This window comes from Berghia stephanieae, unplaced genomic scaffold (genome assembly GCF_034508935.2).
Source record: "Berghia stephanieae isolate SIO BIC M18660-M18661 unplaced genomic scaffold, UCSD_Bste_1.3 scaffold1866, whole genome shotgun sequence".
Taxonomy (NCBI): Eukaryota; Metazoa; Mollusca; class Gastropoda; order Nudibranchia; family Aeolidiidae; genus Berghia; species Berghia stephanieae.
This window is the reverse complement of record NW_027622919.1, coordinates 1-9122: the sequence shown is the minus strand read 5'-3', so window position 1 is coordinate 9122 and position 9122 is coordinate 1. Positions and strand designations below refer to the sequence as shown.

Sequence of the window (9122 nt, the reverse complement as noted above, 5' to 3'; positions counted from 1 at the left end):
ACTTAAACCAAACCCAGGATAAGCCCACATGACATAAACAGGTTAGTTGTATCTGGATTTTTGTATCATTCTTTTGTTTCAAATGTATAGATTGAACTTATGTTGTGGTTCTTCTACCTCTACAACATTAAGGTTTTGATTCATGGAAAGGTCTTATGCTCTACTACCAATCTTTGATTCCATTTTAATGTCCATCTTTCCATTTAACTTCATCGTTGTTGCTGCCTAACTTGTCACCATATACTTTTAAAGACAAGCCAGTCAATCATGCCATATCGTCCTGAAAATAAAGTAAGAAAACGGATACATTGTGACCCATATGGACTGTAAATACTGCTAAAATAGAGCTGTAAATGAGCTCGAAAAGATTTTATAAAACTCTTCAATCAACCAAAGACAAGTGTTTTAAAATAAATAAGACCAATCTGAAAGAGGAAACGATAATTGACAATGTAATAAAATAACGAGTGTTGTTACATGAAGAATGGCTGTCATTCCTTTGATATAGAGGGAATTCCAAATTAGCAAGTCATTCATGGAAAAGATAACCCCATTAAAAACAAACAATGCTCCAAACAATGTTTCTACTATTTAGGCAATTATAAAGATTTAGTAAGAATGACACGAATCTACCTTGTTTCCTTAGAAACCATTGAATGAGAATTTAGGGTGCTAATGAATAGTCTATTTGTATCCTAAAAGGTTAATTACATTCAAATAAGCTCTTAAATGTTACTTCCCACAAATGTCTGTCTTCACGAAACGAATGAAATGTAAGTGTCAAGTGTTTGAAGAGGAGTTGTGTGTAAGCAAATATGGCTTTATTCTCCCAAAAGTCATACATTCCTTACCAATTGACATTGCATAAAAAAGTTTGGCATTGATGCCCGATCACAAGAGCACAGAACAGAAAAATTTAGCTCCGATCATAACAAATTCAACTGGCCCGGACGAGAGAGATCTCAGATAGTCTAAAACAATGGAATTATCCAATACTGATATATTTTTAGAACGACTAGGGTGCAAATTCCATACTCCATTCATGAAGTGCCCCAAGGGATCATAGCCAATATCAAATGTGATAATGCAGACCTAGCTGTGTTAATTACACTATAACCAGACCTACTATGAACAATTCCATTAAAAAAGCTAACCTTTTTATCTAGAGGGGCCTTTTCCATTTTTATTTCAAAATGCATGAATCTTTGTATATAAACGAGAAAGACGGGATCAACAGTACTAAGTCTCTAGACAATAAATCAATACTCTCAAGTAATCTGATGGACATCTTAAAATCATCAGAAAAATTGAAGTTTTAAACTACTCTGGTCTTGTTCTATGAGGCAAATTAGACACTTATTACCCTCTTTAAATCACTAAATTAATGACACAAAATTGCAGTTTTCTCTGAATAAAAAAATGTGACTTATAACCCTTTGATCCTGGCCTCCTCAAAGGTTATAAAACAAGGTTAAAATTAATTTCATCAAGATTGAATTTCATTATCTCAACTTCCTTGAATAAGCAACTGAGTTTTGCCAATTATGATCCAAAAGAAAAAGTTATGTTCTCCAGGATAAAGTCTGGATGCAACATTTCCTGACCCACTTGTAGCTCGGCCAGTGATATCCACTGGTCCCTTCCTTGGTACCCACATGGCTGGGTGCCCAAAAGAAGCATCCAGGCCTTCCCTTCCCTTAACTTAAAAAGACTTCAAAGGATTAATACTTACATCTTGATCTTCAAATGGCCGGAGTTTTTGGTAAACACTTTCAATAACAGATTTTCTGTAAGACAAAACATTAATTTCTCAAGTAAAAAAACAAACAAAAAGAACAGCAATCAAATTCAAAACTTGAACAGAGCTTATCTATTAAACAAAATCAAAATACTATCAATAATATGATCAACAACTCTAATATAAATTGTGATGAGAATTCACTTTTTAAAAAGCACCATAAAAAACTGTCTAAAATAGCACTAAAACGGTTTTATTTGAGTTTACTTTTTTTAAAAATCATACAAGGATCATTTTAAAAACCCACAACCATCTCATTAACTTTTCCTTTTTGTGCCTCAAATGGTGTTATGTCGGAGTGAAACATTTTTCAAAAAGGAAATTTAAAGTCAAATGAGCAGAAAGGAGAAATCTTGGTTGTTTGTAGGTTAAGAAAATATACTTATTCTCTTCAATTAAGAGTATAAATTTGATCTCAGCTTTCTATTTTGGCATCTGGTTCACTTTCAAATGAAAGCAATTTTGAGGCTAAGGGTCACATTTCTAAACCAATCTATGGAATGTGAACAAAGATTAATGGTAACACAGGAACTTCAAATTTCTCTTCAGTCAGAACATACTATACTTCACATTTAGTTTTAAAACTTTAATAAAAATAAATAAATCAATAAAAATTGATAATAAATAAAATAAATTCCTTTAGTCATCCCAGAGGGGAAATTTGTCTCTAGGGTCTATTCCAAGGGAAGATTGGAATAATAATAATAATGAGGAGTGCCAATCAGGGGACAAAAATTTACCAAATTTTATGCAAACACATCGACCAACCACTATCTGAACACTGGACTCCAGTAAAAAGACATTGTGTACTTATGTTTTTGCTTATTTTTAAGGGCTTTACAGCGCGTGCCACATGTTTAAGTAATTTTAGCGCCAATAGAAATATCGAAAATGGGATAGTCAAAAAAGTCTAGATTTATTAAAACCCCATTGACAATAAGTAAGACAAAGGGGAATGGTTCAAATAGGGAACATGTATATCCACTTATACAGACACAAGCACTGATCCCAACACGATGAATACAGTCAATGCTTTAAAAAACATAACAAAAAAAATATTCAGTACATTATAACAGATGATTTACATGTGAAAATATCATCTCCCAAAACTATACATATGACTGTTTCCTTCTCAGTCAGGACTGCAAAAAAATAAAAGACATTAAAAATTTTTTTACCCTGCAGCCTGGACAGAGTTTATAACATAATCCTCTGATTCAAGGGCAAACAACCAATCACAGACCATCAGATCACCCCCTTTCAATCATCAATTTAAATACTCAAAAAAGTTATGCTTATAGTTTTGAAACAGTTCACTTACTTGCTCTGGAATCCACCTCCTGGAGGAAACTGGTCATGTAATTCTTCTGCTACAGTATGTAACACGTATCAAAGTCATGATTTTCTAGAGGTTCCCTTTCAGAATTTCTGCATTTTTTGGAAAAGAAAAATAAAATTTACTTGAATTGAAGTAGTTTTTCTTATTTCTTATAATTCAAAGCTAAACAAAAGATATCAATTTTTAAACGATTGAAAATATCACATTAACATATTTTAAAGGTCATTTGGGGTTCTTATGTCTTTTCTTAATAATCTCACACATGATGGATAATACAAAACACAGCACAGCTTTTACCACAAAATGTACAATGTACACCGCATGATATCCCAATTCTTGAGGTTATCATGAGTAAAAGAAAGACTGAAAAAGGCAACTGTCCTGAAAATAGCTAGGAGCTCAGCATAGCAAGTCTTCCTTCCCAGCTGAAGTACCTGAATGAGTCAATAGTAGCTGCACATTAAATAAAATTTCCACTCGTAGAAAAAAAAAAACAACGCTAACCCCCCTAAATTTTTTTTTTTTTAAAACATTCCCAGCAATGTATTTGTATTTGCTTTTTTATGAGCTTGTTTGTTTCAGGATAACTGTAACTGCCAAGTTTATCACTTGTGTAATCATGGTATTAGAGCCATGAACGAGTCTATTACAAAGCAAATACTGTAGTTAGAATCAGTATTGTTTTTCATAAACATTGAGATGTTGTCAACGGATCAAGACAAATCAGATTGTCTTGTCTCCAAAGCAAGAGATATCAACTCAATTTATAGCCTGTTTTTCATAGAAAATTGGAAGAAAATTCACGTGATGCAATTTGTTCTGAAAGACATGCTGTGAGAGATGTTTACACCAAGTTATTACACAGAACAGGCTAAAAAGGAGGAAGTATTTTACACAAAGCAATTACACAGAACAAGCTAAAAAGGAGGCTATGAAAATTTTTCAAGAATCTCTTTCATGACAGATTTCCCTATTGAAATAACAATACCTTTGACTTTTGTCTCAATTTTGTCATCTAGTTCTTTATCTTTTCTGACTGCTTCATCTGATACGGACGGTGCTCCTTCAATGCTATTAATACAATACTCATGTTATCTCTGCTGCCCTGAAATACAATGAGATAAAAAAAACAAAAACGTTATTACAACATTGATGGTATAAACACTTTGGAAAAAAAAAAAATGTTTTGAAGCCATATGATTTTCCATTGTAAATTTTTAAAAGTAAAATGGTGTAAGCAACACAAAGGCCCGATGAGTTACCATTTGATGGCTGCGAAAGGATAATTTACTATTAAAGAATATAAATTCAAATTTCACCAGCACCAGCTCAATATTATTTATAGCATAGAAAGTAAAAAAAATCATCTCACAAAAAGATAAACCCATAAAAGTTTTGTATTTGGGGTTTTTTTTGGCACGCAGAAAGGTTAGACTTTTAAAACCACACAGCCTACCCTCAACCCCTACCCCCTTCTCCAGTGTTTGTTATAGTAGAATGTTTAATGCACTATTTAGATTAAACCAGAGCAAAGAAAATGAAGATGAAAACTCAATGTTAAAGCCTAAAACACTCTTCTGTCTTCTGTTGTTAGTGTTGAAGAAATCAAGGAAAGAATGAAAGAACCAAGTCGCTTCCTGCTGTACTGTAATGAGGACAGAATATACATTATATGGGACAAGCTGAGAGAAGTGACAGCAAGAATTATCCAACCAAAGGGGGGGTGGGGGGGGAATGGTAAGCAACGGCAAACAGACCACATTTAAGAACTCCTTCCAAAAATAATATAAAGTACTTTTAAACAATACAAAAACCCAAAAACATTGGAGCTTTCATATAGCGCAATATCCACATAAACGCTTTACAAGGGGTCTCTACCAACAGCAACAATAAGCTTGTAGGACAAGACATGACATGACGCTGTTAGGCAATATATTACGATTTTTCAGACAGACAACGCTGTTAATGGCCAGGTACTAATTTTACAATCCCCAAGAGCGATGACAATGTGAGTAAAGACCTTTTCCAAGGACTCAACTATGCATCACTCGAGTGGGACTCAAACCAGGAACTTCTGAACTGAAGGCTGAACTGAACTGTCATACCACATGAACCACATTGCTGCATTATGGAGGATGCCCAAATCAGAGAACATGGAAAGACAATTAAATTTTGTTTGACTTTGACAACTCCATTAACAATATAGTAAAGTAGTCCTTCAGAACTTAAGTTCCATATGTAGCTGGAGATTGTCCCAGTTTTCTAATATTCCTATTCTTATACAGCAATTGGACAGGATGCTGGTTACTTGCAAAGAACTTTCCAAAAGATAAACACTCTTATCAAAAATACTGACCAATATTAAGGTGCTAAGTGAAATTAAAATTTACATTTTTTAAAAGTTAAGTAATTAGTCTCACGACTATAAAAGTTGCAACTACATAATGGCCACGGATCATTAACTTATGCTAGATTTGTTTTTCTAGATGAACAGGTCAAAGGTGAATAAGGAAATTTTAAAAATTATAAGACTTGGTGATTGGTTTGGGAAGTTGATAAAATGCCAGGTTATATAAGGAAAAATGGCTTATAAACCAAACTCAAGCACATGAGAATCCTTGTGACAGCCCAATAATGCCAACCACAGACTCTAATGCTGACGTAGTATTATTCAAAATGAGTCAATAAGAACTTCAAGGACCCGTTCAGGGTCGAAAAAAGTTTACAGAACAACAAATGGAAATGGAAATTCTAAATGGAAGTGATGTGAATTTTATATAATAGCAAACAAAGAATGGGAAACACAATCCATACACATTGAATGGAAATCAGAAAGCATCTGTAGAATACAGAGCAAAAAGTACATTTACTTTTCCGGGGGTGTCATGGCAATTATTTTCTAAATGTTTAACCCAAATGATTTTAAATAAGTTGATAGTTTATATAACTTTTCGTTGAAGTTTGGAATGAATAAAAAAGAAAATGAAGGAAATAATATAAAGATATTTTTAATTAAAATCAGTTGCAGTTTGTCAACATGACCATCCACTGAATATGAGTTCACTTGATGCTATCTAAACAATGTAACACCCACCTATGATCAACTCAAATAAAAAGAAAAGCAAAAATTTCAAATCAAATTTCAGTCTGTACTTAGTTTTCCCAGTAATTTCCATAAGCAGTTAACTAAATTACAAAAAAAATTTGACATCCTCACCTTATTTAAACATTGTCGACAAACTTGATTACAGATTTCTTCTAGACTTGAGGATCCCTTCATCCTTATGTTCAAATGAAACCACAGAGTTCATCATTTGACATAACATCCATATGCCTCACAACCCAAAAACCATGAATTGATCATCCGTGTTGCGCTCTTCAACAAAAAAATTTCTGGTTCAGGTGAAACAAGTTGCTCGCAAGGCCCTTTGCCCTCAACATTTTTTGTACTCAAAATCTCCCAAGGGCTCTTGAAACAGCAAGCGACCATTTACCGTTGAATCATAACACTACCTCCAGCATTTTGAATACGCTCCTTTTTCAAGAGGATTCACTGGCTTATGATCTGTGGTTGCGAATGCACACCTCCCATTTCGACAAAGAACTGCTCTTGAATCTCCACAGTTGGCAAAAAAGAAAATGTCTTGGTGACACGATAGAGCACACAGCAGTGGAACCACTTTTGTCTTCTCCGCTGACAACCCTTTTGGCATGCTTCTCATTTTTTCATCTAACCTTAAAAAGCCAGTTTTGATGCCGCCATCGTACATCCTCAATTGGAAGGTTGAACTTCAGTTCCCTCAGTCATGTCTGGTTTCCCTTTTAAATCTTCATTTTCAGTTATATGGTCAAGCATTCCTCAGCACACATTGCAGAAACCCTTGCCCCAGCATGGCCATCAAAAAAATGCGAAGAAAGACCAATCTTTTAAATGGTTGTGAGGAATTTCTGACGACAGCAGTATGTGCATCCTCCATTTCCACACGCCATCCCTGCATACTACTGAGGCCATAGCGCAACTTATTACCAACCCCACCTTCATTATGCTTTTCAGTCTTTGGCTTATCTAAAAATGCTCCCATATCAGCTTCTGTTGACAAATATAAATTAAAAAATTAAAAAAAAATTTAAAAATTTAAAAAAATCAGTGTGCAATAACTGAATAACAAGGCTAATTAGTTTTATCTACCAGTATTTATAGTAACTGCATTTCTGAAATCAGACGAAAAATTTAAAACCTTTAAAAAAAAATTTTGGGGGTTTTTTTTTTAGCTGATACAAGATTGGAATTTTAAGAAGTTAAATATGGTGTCCAGGATTAAGAGAAATTTTTACCCACATATATCTTTTAAATAAATTAAGATTCAACAAGTTTTGCAATGGAATTATTCATGACGGTTGACTGATTGAAATGCATGATTGGGACCTTTTCATGGTGACAGATGGAATCAGAAAATAGCAGTCTGCTATGATCTGCCCATACCAGATAGCTCAACAGTGAAAAAAATGGCTTAGGTCACCTGCCCATCATCATAAGCTGTGAAATGACAAGAGTATCATCAGAGAATGTTTCTTTCGCAGAATTAATGGTGTAAATGAAACAATGGAACCCGGCAATAAGCTCAAGCAAAAATAGAGCAAAATCTCATCTTGGTACCAAACCTGACAATTTTCCAACTGCAAATACTCGCTCTTAGTCTTACAACTGAATGCCAATATTGTGAGCAGATGATGTCCTTCTTTTATCTCAATCATGAGAACAATGAACAACTCTTAATTCTGAGGTTATAGTTATAGCACCAGGGGCAAAGCCTCTCCACCCCTTGCTATAACTGTGCATGGACTATTTAAAAATGAGAAGGAGATTAATAAACCCACTATTAGGACTAAAATAAACTGGTCAACTCTGGTAATTGTTTTGTTAGATTGATTGTCATGGTTTTACGGCGCTAGCATCACATTTGTAGGTCATATCACAGCACAGTAAAAGGAATAAATTGGGATAGTAAAATTAGTTCTAGAATTGCAATCTAAGCAACAAGAAAGAGTAAGACAAGGGGGAATTGGTTCAAATAGAGAACAGATGTAGATTCCAAGAGCATATCGTCAATGAGTAGGAGTTTGAGATCACCTAAAAGACTCATCCAGACACCAGCACAGGATTCCATTCATTATGAGGAATACACTCAAACGTGAACCAAAGAAGAAAAGAAATAACGATCAGTATCAGTACAAAAACAGGGAAGATTTACTGCTTAATGTCGATGGTTGAACGAGTACAACAAGTGACAAGTGGGCATTCACACTCGAGTGGGGAACCATACATTTACATCACTACTCATTACACTTGGATGGCCAGATTCAGATAGTGGCCTATTTTTATTTAGGGTTTTTTTTTGTTTGTAATCTTACGCGTTATTCTTGAATTGGTCTTAAATCGGTAGGTACGGTTTGATGAGAATCTGCAATTTCTATTTTAAAAGGGTGGAAGACGACTTGGAACTTAGTAGACTTTGCCACCTCCGGTCTACACTTCCATTTCCCAGCTTCAACTTCAACCAGTCACTTCAGCGTTATTTTTCTCCAATTAACAAGTAAGCAACTGAAAAAAAACCTCCAAAACTAATTAAGAACAAATGAACCTTTCAGTACTACGTAAACTAACACAATTTAATTTGACACATTAGGTATTAAAAGTTTCTCGCGAGTGTTGAAACACAGCAAACGCTGTGTCCTCGACTGGGTCATTGGAGCTGGAGTGGCCTCAACATGTCCAGTAGATTGGCCTCGTACGAGTTCAAATCGTGAGTCAACCTCATGTAAACTGGGTCACTATCTGTGAACCAAAAACTTGATTTTTACACACAAAAGTACCTTACATGTGAGCTTTCGGTGGGTGGGGATAAGAGGGTGAAATTAATTCAAATTTGCTGTTTTCCCAAATTGTCACTCATCAGGCTACGATCTCATGTTTTAAATAAATTT

The 9122-nt window shown here is 34.6% G+C and overlaps 1 pseudogene; it reads right to left on the bottom strand.

Annotated features, from left to right (window-relative positions):
* Positions 1 to 202: 202 nt before the first annotated feature.
* Positions 203 to 7219, bottom strand: LOC144961240 (protein phosphatase 1B-like; annotated as a pseudogene).
* Between the last annotated feature and the right edge of the window lie 1903 nt (positions 7220 to 9122).